The sequence below is a fragment of the Phasianus colchicus genome, chromosome 8 (assembly GCF_987193195.1).
Source record: "Phasianus colchicus chromosome 8, bPhaCol1.hap1.1, whole genome shotgun sequence".
NCBI classification, from domain to species: Eukaryota; Metazoa; Chordata; class Aves; order Galliformes; family Phasianidae; genus Phasianus; species Phasianus colchicus.
This window is the reverse complement of record NC_143443.1, coordinates 5,349,478-5,373,723: the sequence shown is the minus strand read 5'-3', so window position 1 is coordinate 5,373,723 and position 24,246 is coordinate 5,349,478. Positions and strand designations below refer to the sequence as shown.

The 24,246-nt window shown below is 39.5% G+C and overlaps 1 long non-coding RNA gene across 1 annotated transcript; it reads right to left on the bottom strand.

Moving 5' to 3' along the window:
* Positions 1–52: 52 nt before the first annotated feature.
* On the bottom strand, positions 53–23,764 carry LOC149916986 (uncharacterized). The gene is made up of 3 exons (XR_016468520.1): positions 23,684–23,764; positions 11,273–11,346; positions 53–884 (listed from the first exon to the last, which is right to left on the bottom strand). It is a non-coding gene; the product is annotated as an uncharacterized LOC149916986 (long non-coding RNA).
* Between the last annotated feature and the right edge of the window lie 482 nt (positions 23,765–24,246).

Sequence of the window (24,246 nt, the reverse complement as noted above, 5' to 3'; positions counted from 1 at the left end):
AAAAAAAAAAAAAAAAAAAAATCAGAACAGTTCTTGGGCTTTTTTCCTTATATCCACAAGTGCTTGTCTAGTAACGAAAAGTAAACAGGAATCAAAAAAGATAACGAAGGACAAAGGTTACCTTATACTCATTTCTAAACTGAGGGCTTAATTAGATTTAGAAAGAGTAGAGATTAATCCATATCTTGCCATGTCAGGTGAACTTTAAGATTGTCAGTTTGTGACTGGTCAGCCTGAATTTGCCTGAAATACCCAGTTTGAGACATCTGGCCTCTGGGAAGCCAGCCAGTCTCCGCCATAAGGTTCAGTTTTTCTCCCTGGTGAAGCACAGCACGTGCAGCAGAGCGGTACCTCTTGTGATTCTTGGAATTTGCTGAGTGCTAGGTCAGGAGCCCGCACACAAACTTCCAGAAAATACTGCTGTGCTACGGCATGGCTTGCTTGTCTCAGCGCTTTATATTGGCTTGGAGATAGCTAATCTCTGCGGGGTTGGAGGATGTAACACCTTGTAACCTCTTGGCCAAGAAGTGAGCAGACTGCAAGCCCCAGCTTGGTTTTGAACAATGAAATTATGTCACTGTGACAGCATTTTAATGGAAAATGCTGTTGGGGTTTAAGAACTAAACCATACGTGTGAGGAAAGTAAAAGAATATACTCAACGGTATTTGTCAAAGTGGGGTTAGTTTTAGCCCAGGGACTCAAGAGGAAAATACTGAAAAGATATAAAATCCAAATACTAAAAAAGAAGACGGCAAATCAGCAACATCAAAAGGTCAGCTTGTCCTATGAAGTTGTAGAGTCATCTTCATCTGCTTGTTCGTATTGAGTTGTGAGACCAGTCGCACGGCCCCGTGGCACAGCAGTCCTATTGTCCACTGCATGTCTGCAACAATAAATAACATTATGCACTTGGAAGTTGTTTCTCTTGCTTGCACAGTCAAGCATGGTAAGGGCGCGCAACTAAAAACGACCCATGAAAGGAAGATCAAGGAATTAATGAGCCTTTAGGAGCAAGACATCTGCTTCCATCCCTCTTCAGCTCATTAATTCTTGGCTCTCCTCTTGCTCTAGGAAGCCCAAAGTACAACTAACTCCATGCTCATGGCAGCTGATGATAGAAAGGGAGAAATTCTGCTGACCAAAAGGAAAAAAGGAGGAACAGTAGTTGATCATTTTTTCTCTCTTCTTTCTCAGCTAAGGGAGAAGAGCACAGGCAAACGACAGTGAGAAAGAAAAGAGGAGGTGACACGGGGAGAACATCAGCTAGATGAGATGGTTCGGTGTTTTGGCCTTTGATCACAATGCAACCTAATGCCGAACTAACTAGACTGCAATTACAGTCCTACTTCTGAAAGTAAAAGCAGCAAAGTTGATCTAAATCTAGATGTTTCCTGAATGAAGGAAAATGATGACGCTTTTGTCCTTTCCTTTCTTCTTGCAAGAAATTTAAGAGTGTAGAATTACAGAATTGTTTGAGATGGAAAGGACTTTTATAGATCACCTACTGGAACTCCCCTGCAATGAACAAGGACATCTACAGGTCGCTCAGAGCCTGCTCCACTCTGACCTTGAATGGCTCCAGGGGCAGGGCTTCCACCACATCTCTGAGCAACTTGTTTCAGTGCTTCACCGCCCTTGTAAAATAATACATATATATATTTTTAATATCCAATCTAAATCTCCCATTTCAGTTTGAAACCATTTCATCTTGTCCTATCAAAACAGATCCTGACTAAATGTCCCCTTTTAGATACTGCAAGGCTGCTATCAGGTCTCCCCAGAGCTTTCTCTTCTCCAGAATGAACAGCCACAACTCTTTCAGCCCGTCCTCACAGCGGAGGAGTCGCATTCACAGGGGAGGTGTTCCACAGCAGTTTAACCATCTCTGGCCTGGACAGTGGGAGCTTGGACATTTGTTGCCAACATAGACAGTCTTCCAGAAGTCCAAATAGGAATGAATGATATCAACAAGTTTGGAGAGAAAGTTTATCTGGCTAGAGAATTGGTACCACTAGCTTCTGCAGTACAGCTCTATTCTGATCTACAATTGCTGCGAAATCTGGCTTTCATCAAAAATCAGCAATTCCGTACGCAATGTAGATCTTGTAGTACAAAGCAAGTATTTCTCTTTTGTCATTTTTGGTTTGTTTGTTCTGAAAAAAAGCCACCCTCTTTTTAAACCAGGGTTAAATCACAAACAAATACTAACAGACAAGATTACATGCATAACCCCTGCAGTGTATTTACCTATGTAAATAACATGTAATTTTCAACATCTAATTACTGTTTCATGCCCCATTTCCTGCTGCAGTCTATATTTAAATTGCATATTTTCCTCTATCTACTTGCTCATAATGTGTCTCGATATGAATATTCACACCATTACCAAGCGTTTGATTACTCTTGTGCTAACCTTGAAAACACTACCCTTCCAACACAGCAAACAGACGGGTGTAGTTGTTGTGTAACAGGGAACAGAAGAGAAGAAAATAAAATACAATAAGTAATGTTCTGACTGATCTGACAGCACTGCTTGAGATCACACCGCATTCTCTTTTGTTTTATCCTCAGCAGGTTTTTCTCTGCTCTTCTCATAAATTAAGCAAATGTAGTCCTTACCATTCTCCAGATATCGGATTTTCTTAGAAAAGGAATGCTGCGAGAAGCAATGCAAAATTCTTGCACCTTGCACAGACTTCAGATGGGAGGGAAAAGAAACATTTCAATTGCACATCCCTTTTTCATCATGTGGATAGCTGATACTTTAAAAGAAATTTGTACTGTTCTAAACCAGAAATAGAAAAGGACAGTTTGAATGAGTTCTCTTTGCACAAATAAGGGAAAAAATCTACAGAATAAAGTCTACTAAAGCATCCTGAACCAATCTGAACCATCCTTACGACCGCCTAAAGTCATAAAGTTATGTTGTTCAACTTAAATTTCAAAACGGTGGCTATTTTGAAATAAAAGGATGTGACTGTTTTACTCGGAAGAAGACAAAAGAGACAAACCCTATCTTAAGGCTTTTCTGTTTCATAATTTGAGATCTTGGAAGAGAAACAGGTTAATTCCCTTGACCTCTTCCGATTTAATACTAGGAAACGAGTGAATCATGTCCTCATAGTGTTTATATCCCTACACCAACATGGGAGACGTCTAGGGTCAGCCTGAGGCCGTCAAAAAAATAAGATAATGCCCCGTGCTTGGTGATTCCCCCAGTCTCCAGAACTCACCGAGATAAACATCATCCTGTTTTGTGGCCCGGGCTGTGGATAATAAGGGTGAGGCTTGTTTTATGGCATAGTGACTCCTGTCCATATACAAAAGTCTATCACTTCTCTGAGCTTCTTAGGTTCCTCTTTTTGGACACCTACATGTCGGAGTTTCATTACCTACCATGGAGTAGGTAAGGAACGGAGTTATAGCTGCTGAGAAAATGCAAAAGATTTAGGCTGATACAGATCTGCAGCTAATGAAGCTGTGTGGTGGCTGAGAGTTATGCACTTGTATCTATGTACAGTTTGCTGTCTCCAGCTCTGCCTGTAGAATTAAGGCTGCTTAAATCCAGCCAACTTACGCAGCTCCACAGGCTGAACTCATTCTCTCACATTCATATCTGGAATACAAATGGACACGATCATTGTGACAGGATTTCGAAAAAGCAACTTTCCTCCCAGCTCCTAATTAATGCGTTTGTTACAATACTGATTAGGGACCCTGCTAAAATGTATCACTACTCTTCTGCACGCAGCAGCTTGATGGAAGGAAGCTTAAGCTAGCTCAATGGCACTCCACAGATCCATATATGAATTTTCTCTTATGACAGTGACGTTGATAGGCAGCATGTAAAAAAGGCTGAGTTCCCAAAAGGTTTTGAGGGGACTGCACCCTGTGCTGGGAGAAAGTAAAGGTGTCCTCACAGTCAGAGCCTATTTTTGAATAACAGAACTTTATCACTGCATGCTACAGACAGAAGAAAGCATTATTCACCAAGGACCACTTCTTTCCCACACAAAACATTTATAAGGGCTCTACTGAGATAAAGAAATGTAAAAATGCAATTTCCAAAGCTGTCACAATCGAATCATTGCTATGTAACAGGCTGCCATCTTTTAAATCTACTCAGGCAACATCTTGCTCTTGGACACAGTTCAAAGCTGGAACGGACAAACTTTAAGTAACTCTATAAGGAGAAGCAGCAAAGTGTAAGCTCCCTTAACTGCTTTGAGCTTTAAGTAAATTTTATCCATAGTGTTTCTGCTCAGCTTCCAAATAAACAGAAAAACAATTAGAATCTAAAGCTCATTTAGGAAGTTGTCATAGAAACAATTAACTACCTCTAAGCCTTTCAGGTTTTTTTTGTTGTTGTTGTTTTTGTTTTGTTTGTTTGTTTGTTTGTTTTGGACTGAGGTGCCCTGAATTACTTGAATCCTGAAAAGCTAAAGTAATATATCCTCATCTTTGAACTAAATGACATGGTTTTGCTAGAACCCTCATTATGTGAATATTGATTGAATTTCTAATTGGCACCAGGCATCATCTTGCTGACAACGTTATTAGAGAAGCTGTGTAAGAGTGAGAAAAGATTGTTAGCAGACAAAAGCAGAAAAAATAGGAATGCTGCCACCACAAGGAAAGTAGATAGGCTGATCGGTGTAATAGGCACCAAGCCAAAATAACAGTGAATGGGGTAGAGTTAGCTTAAATGATTATGTCTATCTAGGCAACAAACTTCCTCTAGATGCAGCGCTGGTTTGTTTCTGCTATTATCTTCTTACACTAGTTAAATATAAAAATAGCAGAAGGATCCAAAGACACTGATTCTGACCTGTGGATCAGATAATTATCCACGCTAATGCAAAGGGCACATTAACCTTAATTACTCTAATTTAGTTCTATTTTCCACTCACTTTGTCCTGATGTTAATAGTCTGATACTGTAAATTGTTTCACTAAATGTTATGCCCTATATTCCCCTCTACCTGTTGTCATTTGACTTCCTCTTTGATGAAGCGCACCTTCTGAGGCGACAGTGCTTCTGGAATAGTTAAAAAGAGTTGTCACATCTCAGAGCCAAAACTATGCCCTGGTACCAGTTTCTAATGGTCTAAGTCTGAGCCATAGAACCTAGCTGCTGGCAATACCTCACCTGGTGTGTGGGACTTGTCATTGAACAAAAAAAACTCTGAAAGGACCATTTCAACGCATTGTCTCCTTCAAGTTTTGCTGGGGGTGGATTTTGGGGAAAAAATGCCATGTACAATACCCTCACCCTTCATACACATCCTCTACATATTGATGGCTCATCCTTGCGCACCACACACATCCCGTGTACTGCTTATCTTATCAGCTGTTTCTGGAATTGTTTTCTCAGTGTTGACCACAGCCATCGGTGCTGGGATTCTCTGCATTACCTCTCCCGGGCGTGTCCTGATTTCACAGGAGAGGTAATGCATCAAGGGCTCACAAATAGCAAAAAAAAGCCATTCTCATCAAGACAGCTCCTTGTTCTCCTTGCAGAGACAAGGAGGAGTAATGGAGGTTCTCTGGGAATAGCAGCAGCCCCAGAATTTCATTTGCCTATGTACGATTGTCAGTGCAACAGTCATTATATCCTCTCTCTCAAGCAGCAGAACCATGCAGCCTCTACTCATAGCTTTTACTGCACACCTTTATACACAGCTCTGTAGGGCCAGTTGCATGCCTCCAGCAGCAGCCAACGGCTCTGAGAACAAGTTTAAGATATATTGCAAGCATACTGTTTGTTCTTCTGCACTGTAGCAATTTCCAGTTTGTTTCCAGTCTCCTAAGGTCTTCTAAGAGCAGTCAGCACCCGGACCTAACCGGACCACTGCATTCACCTCCGATGGCCAGAAGTATCCACCAACAAGGAGCATTTATTCATATTTCCAAGCATCTTTCAAATAAATCATTGTTGCATACATTGCCCTAATTTATTGTATTAGAAAAAGCAGTGTATTTTCATCTTGAGGTTTTTTTTTTTTTTTTTTTTATTCTGATATACTGTATATCTCTAGCTTTCCAAGTGCAAGAGAGCATCCAGAAAGCAAGTAGTCTTGCTTACATCAGATACCTACTAGCAGTAAAAGATAGAAACTGAACTTTGAAGGAATTGGAGCAAAATAATTCCAATTTCACTTGATGGCATGCTTTTCTCTAGTCAACCCTAAGGCAACAGTGAAAAAGCAGATTAATTCACCAAAGACCTATAGCTCTGATGAAAACAATATTCATCTGGATCACTCTTAAGCCTGTCCTGGGGTTTAATAATCACTTTAACTACAGATAGGTTAAGAGAAATAGCTCAATACTGGTTTTGTATTATTTTCCCCAAATCTTGAAAAGAATGTCTCCAAGTCTGCTGAATGCCTTTTTGATGATAAAAGAAAAATATCCTAAAGAAAAGATCTTTTCTCCCATCCCTACATCCATCAGGATGGAGCACTATAATTGAATGCAAATATAATTGGAAACAAAAGGGTAAGATACGGTCATTTTTGAACCGGAGAAAATAATTCAGCAGCCATAGATTTCTTGTCTCTACTGCGGTTCTCAGAATTTTCATAATTTACATGACTAAGGGATGTTGGCTGCTCAACCTTGTAATTCACGTGGAAATAGCATCTGGTTATTTACACTGCTATATTGACCTTGGAGAGCTTCCTGTACATATTTTCCTCTTTAAAAATGCTCAGTGCTAACACAAACCAAAATATCACTGACGTCAGTCTTCAGAACATTATGTAGTACAAAGCAGAACCAGCTCTTGGGCCAGCTCTTTCACACTCAGCAACTGGATATAAGAAATAGGATTGGAAATGGATGGATGGAAAGTAGTTTTTAACTACTGCTATGCTCTACAGTGCAAGGTGCAAATCTGAGCAATACAGAATATATCTGTCAGCTGCACCCATGCCTTTTCTCTAAGGAACACACCATAGGCATCTATCCCCCTGACACTTCCACAAAACTTTTCCTGAGGGACTGTGCCTTTAGGACCAGAGAGATGGAAGTGGCTGACAGCAGTACATCTGACTCGAGCTACAGAAAAATAGACAGAGAGCAAGTTGCAGGTACTGCCAGAGGCATTGGCGTGGCCCTGACAGCATTTACTCCTCGCTGATGCACAGTGGGCTGCCCTATGGACACGAGGGAGAACTCAGCTGAGAGGGCCAAGGGGTGAAGCACACGTCAGAACGAACAGAGCTGGAGGCTTCCCGAGGTAAGCACTTGCGCGCAACCTCTCGCAAGAAAAATGTGAGTGCCTCACGAGGCAGCTGCAACACAAACAATATCTACTAAGCTTCAGTTATCAGAAACAGCTTCTGACCGTGCCTCCTCCCTCTGCCCAGATATTCTCACAGGACACACACCACCTTCTGAAAAGATCTCACTCTGGGAGGAGTCCTTTGCCCTAGGTACTAGCCTCACAACCAGCGCAGCTTCAACTCTTCTCTTCAGGACTTCTGAATGATCAGGACATCTTTTTTTCTGTCCCTTCCTCCCATACCTATACAGCAACAAGGCGCAAAAAGGGCGCGCAAGCCTAGGGCCTATGCACAAGAGCGGGTTCCCCCCGTGCGCTTCTTCCCTCTTCTTCCTCCTTCTGCCTCACCTGAAAGACCATGAACAGCTGTACTAATAACCGTCTCGCTAAGACAGATTAATGACAACAAATCTTTCTCAAACTGGGAGACCAAAGGAAGCGACAACACCTAGTTCAACATCTGAGGATCCACCGAGCACATGCTAAAAGCAGCCCGTGATTATGAGTCAGTCATCTTACCCCACAAGTAGCGAGCAGCCAAAGAGCTCCTTGAGCTTTCCTGCACGGCAGTGGACTGCACGACAGGACTGCCCCTTGAGCAAAGATGGCTCTCAAAGTTATGCCTTTGTGGAGATTCCTTACATCTTGACATCAAGACGCTCTTGCCAATACAAGATAGATCCTCAGTAAATGACTGATTTTTTTTAAGCTTTGTTACCTTCGCTAAGATTATATTTTAGATTCTGTGCATATAAACCCTTAGACATAAGCCACTGACCAAGCCCGGGACTAGGAGTGGATCCAGTTGTACTGAGGTTCCTTATCTCTAGTGTTCAAGGGTTTTAGAAAATAAGGGGGTCCACTTTGATCCGCATGACTGAGTTTGTTTACCTCGCCCTCTATACAGTAAATAATCAAATGTATTCAGCCATCTTGAATCTAGTTTATTAGCTGTCTTATTCACGTTAAGCTTTATTAAATCACCATTTTATATCACCAAATATAGTCCTGCTTCTCTCCTGCAAGTTCAGCGTAGTGTATTTTCATCTATCTACAACACTGCTCCAGACTTACTTTGAAGGGAGGCAGCCTCCCCCCACCCCGAGGCCAGCCTACCTTCTCCTGTCCAGCTGCACCTAGTCCCTGCCAGTCTCCATGTTCCACACAAAGCCTGACTATACAAACACAGTACTTCTTTCATATACATGCTTCATCCATTCAACTCTATTTAATTCAGGCACATTGATTCATGCATTTGTTTTCCTTGGAGATATTAATACCAGCTCATACATACAGAATAAGAAGGGAAGTAGCAATAGTATTGAAATTGGTCTGTAACAGATGTTAGCAGAGAGTGTTCTAATGTCTGCCTAGCATACATCTTTGTTTCTTTGGTGACGAGACTGGTAGAGAAAAGAAGCAGAAGAGAGGGAAGGATGATAAACCTTAGGTTTATGCCTGGAAATGAAGCAATTCTGTACATTCACTGCTTCTGCCTGGAGAGAAGACATCCTAAATCCCTATGAATTACACCCTAAACTTAAGGAGAAAAAGCTATATCTTTGAGTTCTTGCAAAAACGTGCTGTGGAATGTCTACAGCATGCAGAAGAAAGAGTGCTCTTTCAAAAGCAGTTACTGGAGGCAGTGGCAAAATACACTAGCTGTTAGAGTCCAGATGTCCTAAGTCTGGAGCCCATTTTTCTAACACAAAACACTTGTTTAAAAGCTGATGTTTGTGCCTTCATTTCAAATGGTCAAATTTAGAAGTGGTTCGCCTCTACTGGTGCAGATTTTCATGGGAGAGGAGTGCAGGTTTTTGGTCATTGCTGGTGAAAATGCATAGCTATGCAAAGTATCTCTCTCTCATTTATTTCCATGGAAACCACAACAGAGACAAAGAATACAATAACAATATTTGATAGAGCAAATTCTCACCTACAAAATGCTACTTTGCAAGGTACCACCATCACCTATGCGTCTTCACCAATGATGAACAAGAGCGTGCATGCTGTGCTTGTAAAAATCTGCATGGCCATCCAGAACGTGGCTTTTCTTAAACCTCACTGCCATCACTGCTGAAACTCACCACACACCACCTCTCTGTGATCACATCCGCTGTTTGGTCTCCATAAACATTTATGGAGTGTCAGTGAAGGTCAATTTTTTTCTGCACAGAAGAGTTTATTTCAATACTTCCGCATCATACGCACTTCCATGTCAGATGTCATTTTGACAGACTACCCTTCTGTTACCATCTGTCAAATGGCAATAAAAGGTAATGGAATGTTGGCAGGAAGGTTTAACCTTTTCTACCATGCCACCAAAATCCATCTCTGATGTTGTGCCAACAGAATAAAATTGGAGGCAGGAGGCATTACTTTTGGAGCAGCCTTTGTGTATGAGGCTTACTAACAAGTTTCTATTTTATACGATATGGCAACCTATACAGAAAGTAAAGCATTCAGGAGGAAGTAGAAGCATTCATGATTCACGAAATGCTTTGGGCACAGGCTCAAAAGCATTCATCAAATCTCCCCTGTACATCTCTCTAAAGTACAAACATGTTCCAAGATAATCAAATTAAATAGGAACAACAAACACACTTAAATGCATTCTTAAGTAGCAACGTGTCCTTTGAAGGTATTAGCCCACAAACTATAGTTTCTTGAAATAAAAATGCTCGGGTAACATTAGATGTTACGCATGTAGTCTAAGCTCACTCAGAGCAATCTGCAACTTTTCCTACTGAGCTCTGCGGTGGTTGAAGGATGAGCATAGTAATTAAGTGTTTAAGCGCGTATTTAATGATAATGACAAGGCTCACAGAAATCAAAATATCTTTAAATATTAAGAATTTACAATGAGGAATAAATGTATCTATGCGCTTGCTTAAGAGCTTTGCTGTGTCCGAGACCGTGTGAGAAATAACAGTACTAACAGTGCCGTGGTAGAGAGGAGGTTTGCTCTCACACTTGAAAGTAATTCATGCTTGAAGATGATCTTTGAAACGGCTGATAGAGTAAATATTTCTCTCGGTACCTAAACATACATAGGATAAGATGCAACATCCTGATTTGCTTTCTGTCTAGCACCCAGGAACTTCAAAACGTGAATAGCCATACAAGTTGAGATGCATTCTCATACATCAAAGTTAACAGTCAAATGCACTGAAATGCATGAGAAACAGCACGTTGTGTATTTGCTTATTTCTGTAACTTGCCATTGCTTCCAATTGTATCCCAAGTCACAGTATATTACTGTGTTGTGCTCATGAGCTAATAACTGAAGCTAGATATCAAAGTGTTGAACAGCTCCTTCTGCCTTTGATGGTTACTCTGTCTGAACCACCTCATGTCTTGTTCATAATCAACAGGTTCTTGCTCTGGGGAGCTCCTTTCTTTCCAAAGTAAAAATATCCACATGTAATGAGACAATTATTAACTGCCAATTTAATAACCATTCATTTAATAACCATTAATAATAATGTTGTGTGGACATAGTTGAACTGCATTTCATTTTGTGCGTGTCTGTATTTCCAGAGGCAGTGCACCATTTGAACTTGCAAAGACCTGAACACAAGGGCAGGTGGTTTGTCAGATCTCACCGGCACCACAATGCAGTGCCAGTTAAGCACAGAACGGAGTATGTCTTTGAAAATTAATTAATATCATCCACATGCCATTTTCCATATGCTTGGAATCATGGCTTATATACACCCGCTGCACTCATCCAAAAAGTGGCTCAAAACATGTTGAGATTGAGCTCGTAACACTGTCAAGAAATCACTAGGCATCCTGCACAAGTTGCTCAGTAATATATTATCTGTAATTTCACAGATTTAGATACATATTCACGTGCCTAGCAGTCAGAAATACATTGAGCTAAACATACCGCCAGACTCACCCAGGAAGGTGTATTTTACGTTCATATGGATAAACTTCCTCCAAAACAAGAGAAGCTCCCAAAGTACAAAGGAGTTTTACCTCAAAAAGATGCTGATGTTCTCTCAAGGGAATCCTATCTTCTGCATTCCGTTACGTGGCAAATGTCTTTATCTCTATTAAGCAGAAGAGATGCACAAGAAAGAGTACAAAGCCAAATTTGTAATTGACTTCTCATATGTTTTAATAGCCCTTGCAGTGGATGTTACCAGCTTCAAGTCAGTTTACCATTCTAAATTCCATGCTCCTTAGTTACTTATGTAAAAAGATAAAACAGATAATCTAAGTACAATGTGATGCAAGTCAGTAGAATATGGCGGTAACATGCTGTTTTTAACTACGTGACAACAACAACAAAAACTAAATTACATTTTATCTTTGTTTGTTTGCCTTGGAGCGTACCTAGGGAACAATCCTCATACAGAAACCCCTTCTCCACTTCACCTCCCACAACTCTATATTTGCTGGTGAATGACCCTTCATAACTTGAACTTCGTACCACAGTCGCATGATAGATACTCATTTGCTTGAGGAGAAAATGGAAGCCAACAAATTATCCTAAAATTGTTCAATTTATCCTGTAACAAGAGATGAAAACCTTTTCCAGCCCAAAACACTTTGCGAGATGCTTCCGTTTTAACTGGGAATCTTGGAAAACATGAAATAAAGAGCAAAGCAGAGAGTAGCCATCATTTCTGTCGAAAGGCGGTTCACTGTGAGAATTCTACAGTTAACAATGGGAGAAGGTAGAATACCATTGTTTAATGTACTGAAGTTTGAGACAGTAGGGTGTTATCTTTTTAATGACTGATAGTTATCTTAATTTGCAAATGTACGTGTCGCAGACCTCTCTCAGCCTCTTCATTCCTTAGTGTCTGCCGCGGCTTATAATTATGTTTTTAACTCTCCCTATTATAAAGCACTCCAATTGCCTCGTTGCAAATTTGATTTTGGAAAGCTGACTGTACTGCAAAAGCCCATTCCTATTGGTGTTGTGCATTGTATAAAACGGACAAGTGTCTAACTGCTGATCTAAGGATGACAGAAGTAGATCCCTACCAGACAACAGTGAATACGAAGGGGTTTCCATGTATAGGTTCATCTCATTCAAATCCAGAAATCCCAGTGATATGCAAAATGTCAGCAAATCTATGCCAGAAGCTAAGCTATACATTACCTGTAACGGCAGAACTAGAAATCACAGAAATTAAAGGAAAAGAAATGAGGAGAGAGAACAAGTTGATGCTTATTTTCTCCTGGACACGTTCCTGCTGATCCAAGTTTCATCAGGTAAGAAATTTGCACATGAATAAAATTTGATGTTCTAGAAGGGTTATTCAGAAATTGTGTTCTCTTACCTAGCTGTGTAACATGTTACATTTTACCATTAAAGACAGACTGGATGCATCTACAATTTAAATATTACAGAGCATACTGTAGATTAAAGCATTACATCGTCTTAATTTTCTCACCTCTGTCATAAGCTTCTCGAAGAACCTGAAGGAGCTGTCAAAGGCTACAGTGAGTTGTGTCAGCGTGTACAGAAGCTAATATACAAGACTTAATGCATCTTTGAAGTGCACCTCCTCCTGCATAAAGAAATTCTGCAGTAAGAAGGAGGGGACCCTCATGAGAAATCACTAAAGAGGATCTGATGATGGATGAGAATCAAAGGAGTCAGACTGCAGCTCAGCGCAATCATTTATAAAAGCTAACCACTTTCCGTGAATGCTGACAACTGGAGAAACGCTACATGGATTATAGATGAACAAGAATCATTCTGAATAGTAAAGACAATATTTAGAGCACAAATGAAGGTCAAGACATGCTTGCTTTCTAGACCTTAGTCTGTATACGACAGTTACACGGTGCTTTTACATTCAAATTCTTTGACAGTGAGTGCTCTGATCTATTGGGGCATAGATACACAACAAGCTAGCACTGCAGTAAATCACTTTTACTTTGACTAAGCACGAGCACCTAGTAAACAGTGCTTACACACTAATATTGTGTCCTGTTTGTAATACGGCAGATAAGAAAAACAGAGGTTTAAAGGCATATAGAATATTTGCTACAAGAAAATGCAAAATACGCTAAGGAAGGTGAGCTTACTGAACTCTCTCACCCAAGACCAGACTGAACGCGATCCTCTAGAGTTTCGCTCCAGATTAACCAGGACCCATGAACTGTATCAGGACGCTGGCAGTTGAAACACTCTGGTCTTCCTTACGGAAAAAATCAAATTTGGTATCAGAGTAGTCTCCCCAGGCCTACAGCCCATGGATTTGTTCTCAGCCACGTTGAGTTCAATAGCTCCGCATGCAAAGTAGAATGTCTATTTGCCGCTATTTTTTTTGGAAATGGGTACTGTAAGCAACGATTTAGTTTGGGAAATGAAGGATCTAGAAGACAGAGAAATTACTATTTTTAGATTGTCTATCAAGGCTTTGGTTTTCTGTTAATTCTGAGACCGCCCTATAGCCTGTCTTATTTTTTTCACTTCATCTTGCATATGAATATTTTACCACTCTGTGATATAAAAATCTGATAGAATTGGAACTGAGTAACTATAGGGGAAACAGAAATATTCAAGCTTATCTCTGAGAGTGGCTGGTTCCTTATCTCTCCCATAAAAGGAAGGAGGAGGAAGCGTATTTGTTGCTGTGAGTTTTTGAGGGAAAAAAATATTTTATATTCTCATATTAATCAGAAAACAATCTGCTTGGATATTTTGATATGCATCTACTCTGAAACGACTAACAACAGACCTCAGTGGATAACCACATCAGCAATGCAATATTTTCCAAAGCCAAAAGAGATTATTAGTCTGTTCTGAACCATAACGTTTGTAAGATATACCTATATCTTTTCGACATGGCTGAAGTGTTAAGAAGCTAGGCTGTTGTATAAAATGAAATTGATTTGCAAAACATCTCTGTGCTAAGATTTCTATCATTCCCTATTGAGCAGAACTGCGGAAAGTGATGGCGAAGACAGCTTACAAGTAAACTAGTTACAGAATTCTGGATACGTTACCGGTAGAAAGGAATCAAATTGTGACCTAACGGGTAGATAAATGTGTTTCAACCTTGAAATTGTGGATTACTGAACTGACAAATTATATCCTCTTGACTATAATTGCACAGACCCTAAAAATAGAGGAAAACGTATTTGGAGTGTTGAGTTCAAAGAGTTTGAAAATTAATGATGAAGCAGCAACGTAATTCAGGGCCAATATGTTCAAAGTTGTCAGAGTTTGAGAGGTATCAGAATCTTTCTATATGGAAACTGAAACTGCCTAGCCACATTGCAGTAACCATTTCCAAAATAATCAATGCTACAAATAGTAACAAACATTTAAGCGTTATCTCTGTTTTAGCAGCAATTTAAACGTGTTGGCCTCAATATACCTATACCCTTGTTAAATTACTTTGGATTTTTCAGTTCCAAAATCAAGATGCCGAAACTGAAAAAATTGCCCATAATAAACCCCTCAAACAACATTTTATCATTAAAAAGAAATCGTGTCAATATACTTTCCGAACTGCATCAGGCTGTTAACATTCTCCTCCTTTTAGTTTTACATCATAGGCAATGAGCATTTCATTTGCCTAATGAAAAACATATTTAAACTAATGAGTACATAGTGTTTTTATTTACATATGCAATTAAAATTTATCACTATTAATAGCTAACAGAGGGGAGGAAAAACTGTGATTATTCCAGCAAACGCATGCTCTTTCAAGAGGATAACACTTCACAGACAGCACTAAAGATAGAGAGTAAAAATTGGCAACGATGTGGAAATAAATTTAACTCTGAGGTGTCTTAATCCCTGAGGTCCATTTCTGTAGACAAAGCAATTAACGCTTCCTCTCCCTAGGTGCGCCAGCATTTATCATCCATTTCTGCAACCCACTGCTCTCACAATGGGGCTCCCGAAGGAGTTCTCCAGGCAGAACTCATCTGCAGGCTATGCCTACCCAGTGGTAACATGGACAGGTGGTAGAGGTGGCATGAACCGGGTAACGACACAGAAATCCAATCCACCTTGCTCTTCTTAGGTACAGGGTTCAGAGACAAGCAAACACCACACTGTGTTCGGTTCCAGTCAGCAACAGTTTTATAAGCAATATCCAAGGCACTCCAATCATAACAAATTTATATATCATAAATTATGCGTTTATCTCAACACATCGTGAATGGTGCAGCCATTACGAGGACAGGAGGAGTAATAGCGATATACATTACAACAATCCTACTGCAGTTTCATGAGCATCAATAATTTTCCTTTGAGATGAAACTTCGTGTTGAGTTGTCCATTTTTTCATTTAAATGAAAACCTTTAAAGAGACAGCATGAATAGAGAAGATTTAATGCTAATACGTGTACTGAGGCATGAGATTGTTTTTTAAACCGACTTTCTTGATCAAAACCTTTTTAAGTGAGGGAGAAACAACAGCTGAAAAATACTTCTTACAGAAGCAATGCTTGTTTACCCCAGCCAAAGAATGCTTACCATGAAAACTGCTGGTTTTGCCTTCCATAACGTTACATTGTTTTACTATTTTTTTCTGTTTTCAAGGGGAAAAGCTCAGCACTAGTGCGAGGGCTGATTGAAGTAGGCATTTCTAGGCTGCATGGATGGGCAGGTAAACAATATGTATAGCAAATACTGCAAATTGATAAGATCCAAAAATTCCATGTCATAATGTCTAAAGATTAACCATCGTGAATTTCTTTTTTGTAGAGAGTTTTAAAAAACATTAATCCACTGAGAGGTGTACATGGAGATCTGAGGCAGAATTAAGAAAAAGCATTAATGACAATTTTGTATATGCAGACCCTGCGCAAAGATCTGGACATACTATAGGTAGCCACTCTGTTCTACAGCTAAATAATTAAGTACACTGGTTGTGCTTTCAAACTCATGAGTGCAGATTTAGGGGTTGTGGCATTACTGCGTCTCCAGATGGTGCTATTACAAATTGAGTTTTACATTCAGTTTCCGTGAAAATGCAGGATTTAGTTACCTCTTGGAGAAACTTGCCAGTTGTGAAGTTCATCGTAAAAGCAAAACCACCTATTTGCTACCTATATCATGCTAACACTCAACTCTTTGATACACTTGCTGTCTACACATGCACATACCATACGAGGAAGTAAAGGTCTAACCCATGCCGAAAGTCTATGTTGCAGAGGCCATTTTTGATCTCTAAGAAGCTAAGGGATTAAAAAACATGAGAGCAAACTTAAAAACATTGACTAGAGAAAAACACCAAGAACTGAGTACATTAGAAAAATAAATCCTCTTATTCAAAATGCCAATAGATAGATTAATAAACCTCCGTTCCGGTAAACATCGCTTTCTTACTCCTCTCTCTTTCTAACCGCAGCCATAATGGGTTTGCTGGGGGGAAATTAAATCCAGGGGATGGCTATACAAAAAAGCAGTACCTTTTTCTGCTGCGAATCCTTCATTTGTTTGTCTGTTTTCAATTATACAGCAGCACAACACAGGTGAAGGACTGTCAGCAGAGGGTCAATACTTCTGTGGAAGACTAAAGCGTGTTCTTTTCTACCTTTTGCTACATTAACAAACTCGCCTGGTAATTTCTAACGTTAGAACATCCTGTAGCTGAGAATCATGTATGAAGTAGAAAAAACACAGTGGGTTTTTTTTGTTTGTTTGTTTTGCTGGATTCAATTGATGCAGCAGGATTTTAATTTTTTTCCATTATGATTTCCAAGCTCACAACATTCATCGGAGACTGCACTATCTGTATTACAGAAAACAGAGTTATTTTAGAAGAGTTAATTTTCTAACTAATTCCTGCATTACAAATGAAGTTATTAGATGATTCTAGAACCACTTCTTCCCTCTCCCCCCACCAAGTTAATTAGCATTTCAAAATTAAATAAATCGTAATGTTATGGTAAAATGACTTAGCTGACTTCTTAATGCCTGCAGCTGATAGAACTGCATTGCCTTAAGCTCTGCTGATGGTCCGACCTCTCAGGAAGAAATATTAAAAAGCATCTCAACACACGCGTTATGCCTAACCAATACTGAGTTCCATTAAAACTTATGTATCGGTTTGAAGAAACATAGCTTATGAATTAGTAAGAAATGAATTTCAAAGAGAAAAGAACTACTGCGGATGTGAATATAAATTTAGGCCCCATATTTCCTTTTAATGGATTTTCTCTCCCCTCTGGAAATGCACTGATGATGCTTTTACCCGTAGAATTCATCGTACTTTTGCAAGAGTCGCTTCCACAAAAGTACATGAAACGTGTTGCTCAAAGACAAGGATATTACACAAAACAAAACAGGCCAAATAATGCAGCCTATCTGAACTGTTCACTGATACCTAGCAAGCAGCGATTGCAAGAGGGCAGCTGGCTAGAATGGAAAACTTCAACTCCTACAGCCATGCCAAAACTCATACTCGATTTCCATGGTAACACTGATGTAAGGTTATTAATAATAATGAAATACCTCCAGAATAGAAATAAGCAAGCTAACTATGAAGTGCTATTGTAAGCTTAAGTATTTTCCCACTTTTAATGGAAAATAAAGGTACAAACTTAAACATGTTCAAACTCCTGTGCAACACCGAATACCCTGCATATTATTAGCTTAGTTGCTAGCAAGTAAAGACAGACGCATGATGAATACACATTTGACCAAGTAGAGCTTTAGGAAGAGCACTAAAATAGACAAATATACACAGAACTGGGATTTGTGGGCATGTTGTACAATCACAGATTCATTGCCAACCACTAATGAATATAGGGTGCATTAAAATTCTTAGCAGTTTTTCTCTGATAGGAGTGACAACGACAAAAATACACAGTAGAAACTTTCTCTGCTGGGAAAATTTGCCTCATTTATATTCTTACACAAAGAAAACCATTCGCATTACCTCCAGCTACTAACACAATGTATTATATAATTCTCCTCTGTACATATATATATATACATATTTATAAATTCTCATTGGTTTATGGATCTGCATCTAGAAAAATGACCGCAATATTCTCATTTCCAACGATTCTCACATCTAAATTGTAACGGAAAGAAAATCACAAACAAACATCATGCAAGTCTTACCATTCCCTCCCCTTCCTCAGTGAAAAATGTGTGGAGGTTCCCGATGATACAGAGAAGTCTGGTCCATCACCAAATAAATCAAAACCCATTACAGGGAAACAGGAAAGAGCAGGAGGGATGAAGAATAATAAAACTTCATCTTCTTGTTAATCTTCTCTCTAAACATGATTGGAACGTGAGATCTTTACCAGCTTTACATAAGCGGAGTTTTTCATTCATTTTCACAGAGTTCTGTATTTCTAAGTTCCTAACAGAAGAAAAAGTACTAAAATATGTCAAATAGATTCAGAATATTTCCAGCTTCTGAATGTAACAGAATGCCTGATCTGAAAGTCTGATTTTGCAAGGATTCCAGGGCACACTCAAAAAAAATAATTTACAGCTAGTACGGGGGAGCGAAGCATCTAACTGAACCAGAAGAAGCCAGAGCAGTAAGAGGAAAACACTGTCTGAATCAAGTGGAGATAAGCCTGGTAAAACGTATGCTGCAGGTATGCTAGAAGATATACGAAAAGCTTTTCCCCAGAGAAAAATATCTGGAGAAAACAGAATGAAAGCTGCTGAAAGCTACATTTGGTTTTGTGAGTGTGTTAGCCTGTGTTTCGAGGCTGCCCATCTCCTCCTTCAGCTTCCCGTGATTTTTTCTATCCTTTGGTGACCAGACTCCCACCCTTATCACAGATGTTCTCAGATCTACCTAAGGGCTCAATCTTGCTCTGGATTTTTGTTCCCTTCGGGTAGTTTAACTGCACATATAAAATCTTTCCTTTTGATGGACATAATCAGGACTAGAAACAGGAGGTTCCTTGGAGATTGCCAGCCAGGATTCCTGCGAAAATCACCCCAGGCATACCACAAGGCTGCTAAATTTACGGTATAAAGTGAAAAGCTTTGTGGCCTGAACATGGCAGGGTGAATCTGCACCACGTGGGCAAGTTTTAACAATGTTAACCTGAGAAGAGGTGTTGAGTCCCTAAACCAGGCTGGGTTTGTCCAGCAGAGAAGAGTACGCAGCACAGCCTGTGGAAGAGAGAAGGCTGTTCCTTGCTCCTGGGTTTTTGCATCAAGGGAGTCTCAAGACTGGTTACCTTGATCTTGGATATTGGTAAACATCAAAAACTGAAGCCACTGGGGACAGAAACACAGCATCAGAGTCTTGGTATTACTGCTCAACTAATTTGCTTAATCAGCGCTCGCTGGTTTACCTGTTATCAATTGGATTGTCAAGGATTTAGTGATAAATAATTGGCTGCTTGAATTTTGGAGGTTCGCCTGGTTCTCAGTCTATCAGAGATATCACATCCATCATGGATATCTCCAGTTCCCTAACAATAACTCTTCTGAGAGTATAAAAATCCAACCATCTTATCTCCTACCCCAAGCCCTCTCATTGGAAAACAGTCAGCATTAAAACGAGTATTAAGCAAAGGCTGCCAAGTCTGGAGCACCTTGGGCTGGCCTCCATAACCCGATTTCATTGCTGAGTGTCACAAGATAAAAAGTATAACAACTCAAAATTGTTTAGTAAAGGCGGTTTAGTTTCCACAACTTCCCACCATGCATCAGTGCCACGTGCTGGTTTTCTCAGTCTCGCTCATTCCACTTGTTTCCCTGGAGAATGCCAGCTCTGGAGAAAGAAGCCAGGAAAGGTGAGGGGAAGGAGAGGATGCTGTGGCAATTAATTCCTGAATCTTTGCAACCGCTGTTCCTACAGAACTCAGATAAACCAGAGAAAGCAAAACAGAACTGAAATAATCTTGAAGTCACTCCTCAAGAAGATTTCAAGAGACCATTGCAAAAGCCCTCTGAGAGGGATAGGGAGCATCCTTTAGATGCCATTCTAACTCCTTTGGAAATCCAAGCTGAAATTTTCACTAGTTATAGCCGTACGTAAATTGAGATAGTTAAAAAATTATAATGCAAAAGATATGGGTCTTTCCAGGTGAAGAAAACTAATTTGAAGGGTAATTTTCATAAATGAAATAAAAACAGATTAGAAGATGTGCAATCCATGAAATATTAACAAGTTTCATTTAGATTCTTGCTACAGGACTCAAACGTCAAAAAAAAAAAAGGGTAATTTGAAAGACTGACTGGCCTCATAGATTGAGAGATAGAGAAACATTTGGATTATTAATTTTGATGTATGTCTTGTTTTGTTGTTTCTGCAACTTCATCCTTTTTCCAAATGTTCTTAATTTCTTTACAGGATGTTTTGTCTTAGAATTCCTTATGTGAAAAGTTCTCTATTGTGTTCATTTCCACCCCAAACATAAGTAGTATTTATTACCCCTCACCACTTCATATCGTTTTATAGGTAAGGCAAAAGTGTATTTTGCACTGCAAGTCCTAGTTGGCATCTTTATCAGTCAGTGTTCTTGGTCAGTTTGGCTAATTCCCAAAAGAACACATTCTCAGTCCAAAGCATAGAAAATACTGAACAGAAACAAGCTAACAACACGGATATCAAAGGTAAAGTTGAATCTCATTTATCACTTGCGCTTTCTCCACCTCCAGCACTTCTGAATTAGGTCATGCATACCAAGTAGATATTTTGTTTTTGTATACACATCTGTCAGGCTCCATGAACTTTCCTTTTAGTTGTGTTTACATATTTGTAGACTATAATCACATTTTAGTATTTTCCTAGCACAGTATTTTTTCTCCAGAGCAGCTGTATTAATTCCAATAATTTACCTTCTCAAGTATACCACTCTCAAATGTTTATTAAATATTTTTCTTCCATCACTCCCTAGCTGCACTCAATTCAACATACGAACTCATAAACCCCACGCACTGAACAGTTCTATTTCACTGATACTTTTAATTATAAACACAGATTGAAGGTGCTACAGAATTCTCTTTTCTCTCCCTGCCAGCAACGGCAAGCCTAGATCAATGCTAAGGCTTCAGTGTAGAAACCTAGCTACAGCTCCTTACTTCTTAAAGACTTTTGTCTTTTTAATCAATTTTGCCTTTAGCCAAGAACTGTAGTAACATAGAAATGAACCTGTCATATGTAATTTCACTTCCTCAGCCACTCCACTGGGAAGCATGGTGCCATGCTGCTCACCAATGTGGGTATAACTGCTGGGAAGACTTCAGCCAAAGTACCATTTTCAGTGTCTCTGCTTTCATGCATGAATTTTAAATGAGATCATTACCAAAAAAAAAAAAAAAAAAAAAAAAAATCATTCAGACACAGAACTCTTGCTCATATTCAGAGGAAAAACAAAGATTTAATTGCTTAGCACTTGCAGAATACTCTGAGTTACCACACTAAGTATAGGTCCCAGGACAGAACATTTTTTGGAATTGATTCTCTGTACCAGAATAATACATTGCCTTGATTGCTTTTCTCATATCATTTAGCCCTCCAACTAAAAATCAGTTTTTCACAGACAAAAGTATTGAGCCCAACCATTGTGGGAGCAAGCACTCAACAGCACAGAAGTCTCCTGTATAGCGACCTGCCGCTGTGGCAAACCATTGGCTGGCCGAAAGCACCACGAAATAAAACCACTTGCAAAAGCTCTGAGCAAACTACAGAAGTGATTTAGGAATAAAACCTGGGATTGTCAGGCTGCTCACACGCTTTCCTCTGAGGAGCAAGAAATTGCTCTTCCAGGTACGTAATTTAATTTGACACAGTCCTTTGGAATCCTATTGTGCACATATTTTGAGAAACAGCGGGCACTACCTGAGTCACTGCATGTTTGACGCTCACAGCAAAGCTGCTGCAGCCCCTCTGGCCCTGGCACTCTCAGGACATGTGCAAAACACATCAAAAATAAGTCAAACTTTTAAAGCTATCCTCTCCTTGCTCTTTTTAATTCTGTGCTGAGTGCATACCTGACAGCAATGCGGAAAACCACAGAAGGCAGGCCCTCTAAGTACATGCTCTCAGTGCTTTGTTAACAGCCCTCTTGCGCAGCATAACCCCATACTGGCAAATCTTAACCTGTGCAGGTTTACCAGCAAGAGAAGTAGTATTTCTTGATTAACTCTACAGCATATATATGGGAGGATTTCTCTGGAAGTACATTTAACTTTCCTATATGGAATTGGTACAAAGTGGAGAAGCAATGGTAACAGACAGAATTTTTCCTAATTTACTTATCCTTGAAGAAAGCCAGCAAACTACAGTGCATACTAAATTAAAAGAAAGCAATCTTTGTTTACTGGACTAAAGCCTGCAGATCCGTGCTTGATACGGAGAATGGAAGCAGTTTTATGTTGAGCCAGCCAAGAAAAACATCAGTTGCTCAGCATGGCATCCAGATAAACTAATCTTTGTTTTCCACAGGAGATGCTTTTTCAATAATTTCTAAGAGCTAAAGGACTTCATTAAAAACCACGCAAGCATCGATCCAGATGTTAAGCCTCTCTGTACAACGAGAAGCCCTCTTGGAAAGCTGTGAAGAATAATTGGTTCATTGTTATCTGGCCCTGAGAAAAGAATATCATCTACTTATTTAATGTTACTATATGGAGGAATTTATTTCATTGTTCGCCTACTGTTTGAAATGAATATAATTGTTGTATGCAATTAACATGTAGGTAAACATTCAGTTTCAACCTAAATGCCATACTGTAGCAGTGAAATTTGTTATTGTTGCTAAATCTGATTTTAAAAAAAATTGCAGAAGAACATTATTTTGAGAACTAAAACAGGGCTCATTTTTAAATAACCAACGCTAAGCAGAAGTAATACTGCTCAGTTGTTCCTTGGAGACATTTATTCTTTTATTTCTCATTGTGATATTTATTTTCTATCAAAATTTAACTAGGTCTCATGATCCGGTAAGAAAGGTTTCCTGATACCGGCCTAATCAAGACAAAGTCTAAAACCATCACTGCTGTGTTTCACCACAGATAGAAAATTTATTCTGTATACATTAAGCCCTCTTCTTCCTTCACTATAGTTTTAACAGAGCAATGTACTTTCAGAGTAGGCAGGAGAAATGAAGACTTGTCTCACTTATCCTAAAAACCGGATAGAAAGTGACAAAGCTCAAACTCTTCTTATGCTTGTGGAAAACATAACCAACTCTAAATACCTTAGAAGTTTTACATACCAGTTATAACAGAAGAAAAAAAACACGTCCAGCCCAAAACAATTAATAATAAATAAAAATCCTGAGGCTTTGTATCCGCACTTTCTACAAGAAATGTAGTGCAATGCATTACACTGGAAAAAGTATTAGATAATATTTTAGTTCCGTAGCGATTGAACAGATCAACATGATGGAAAAAGGTGTTTCACCAGAAGTGCAATAACAGAAAGAACAGCATAGTAGAAAGGTGCTATAAAAGAAGATAAATACATTGCTTACCCTTATCAGGAGACTCCAGGTTCACAGGGGACAACACCACCAGGGGGGACTCATCAGAAAAAAAACCTTCCCAATGGCAGTCTGACCTTAAATGAGGTCTAAGAGAGGTGCAGCCAGGCTCCACACCTTCTGGTCACTCAGCTGAACTGCCTTCAGCTGTGCTCCCAGGGCTGACCGGGTCCTTTCCCCAGGTGATCAATCAGTGGTTCAGGTCGTGACTCAACAGTTACCATACGAGTTCATACAAAATAACTTCATTTGGCATCTAAATGTCATTCCAGGTAAAATATTCATATAATTAGAGACAGGTGTCCAACATTTCAGCTGTACGTTTGTAAAGGGTGGGATGTGACAATGTTTAAACTTTTTTGTAAGTTAATTTTGCAAAGATTGAACTGTACTTACAATTGATAACCAAAGCATACTTACTGCACCATTTCCAAATGGAGAAGGACACGAACCCAACTCAATCAAACTATATTCCGCACCAACTCTTCTTTTTATAAAATGTCTCTTCCTCCTTCAAAATTAGGGAGATATTTCTTGTCTATGTTCAGACCTGC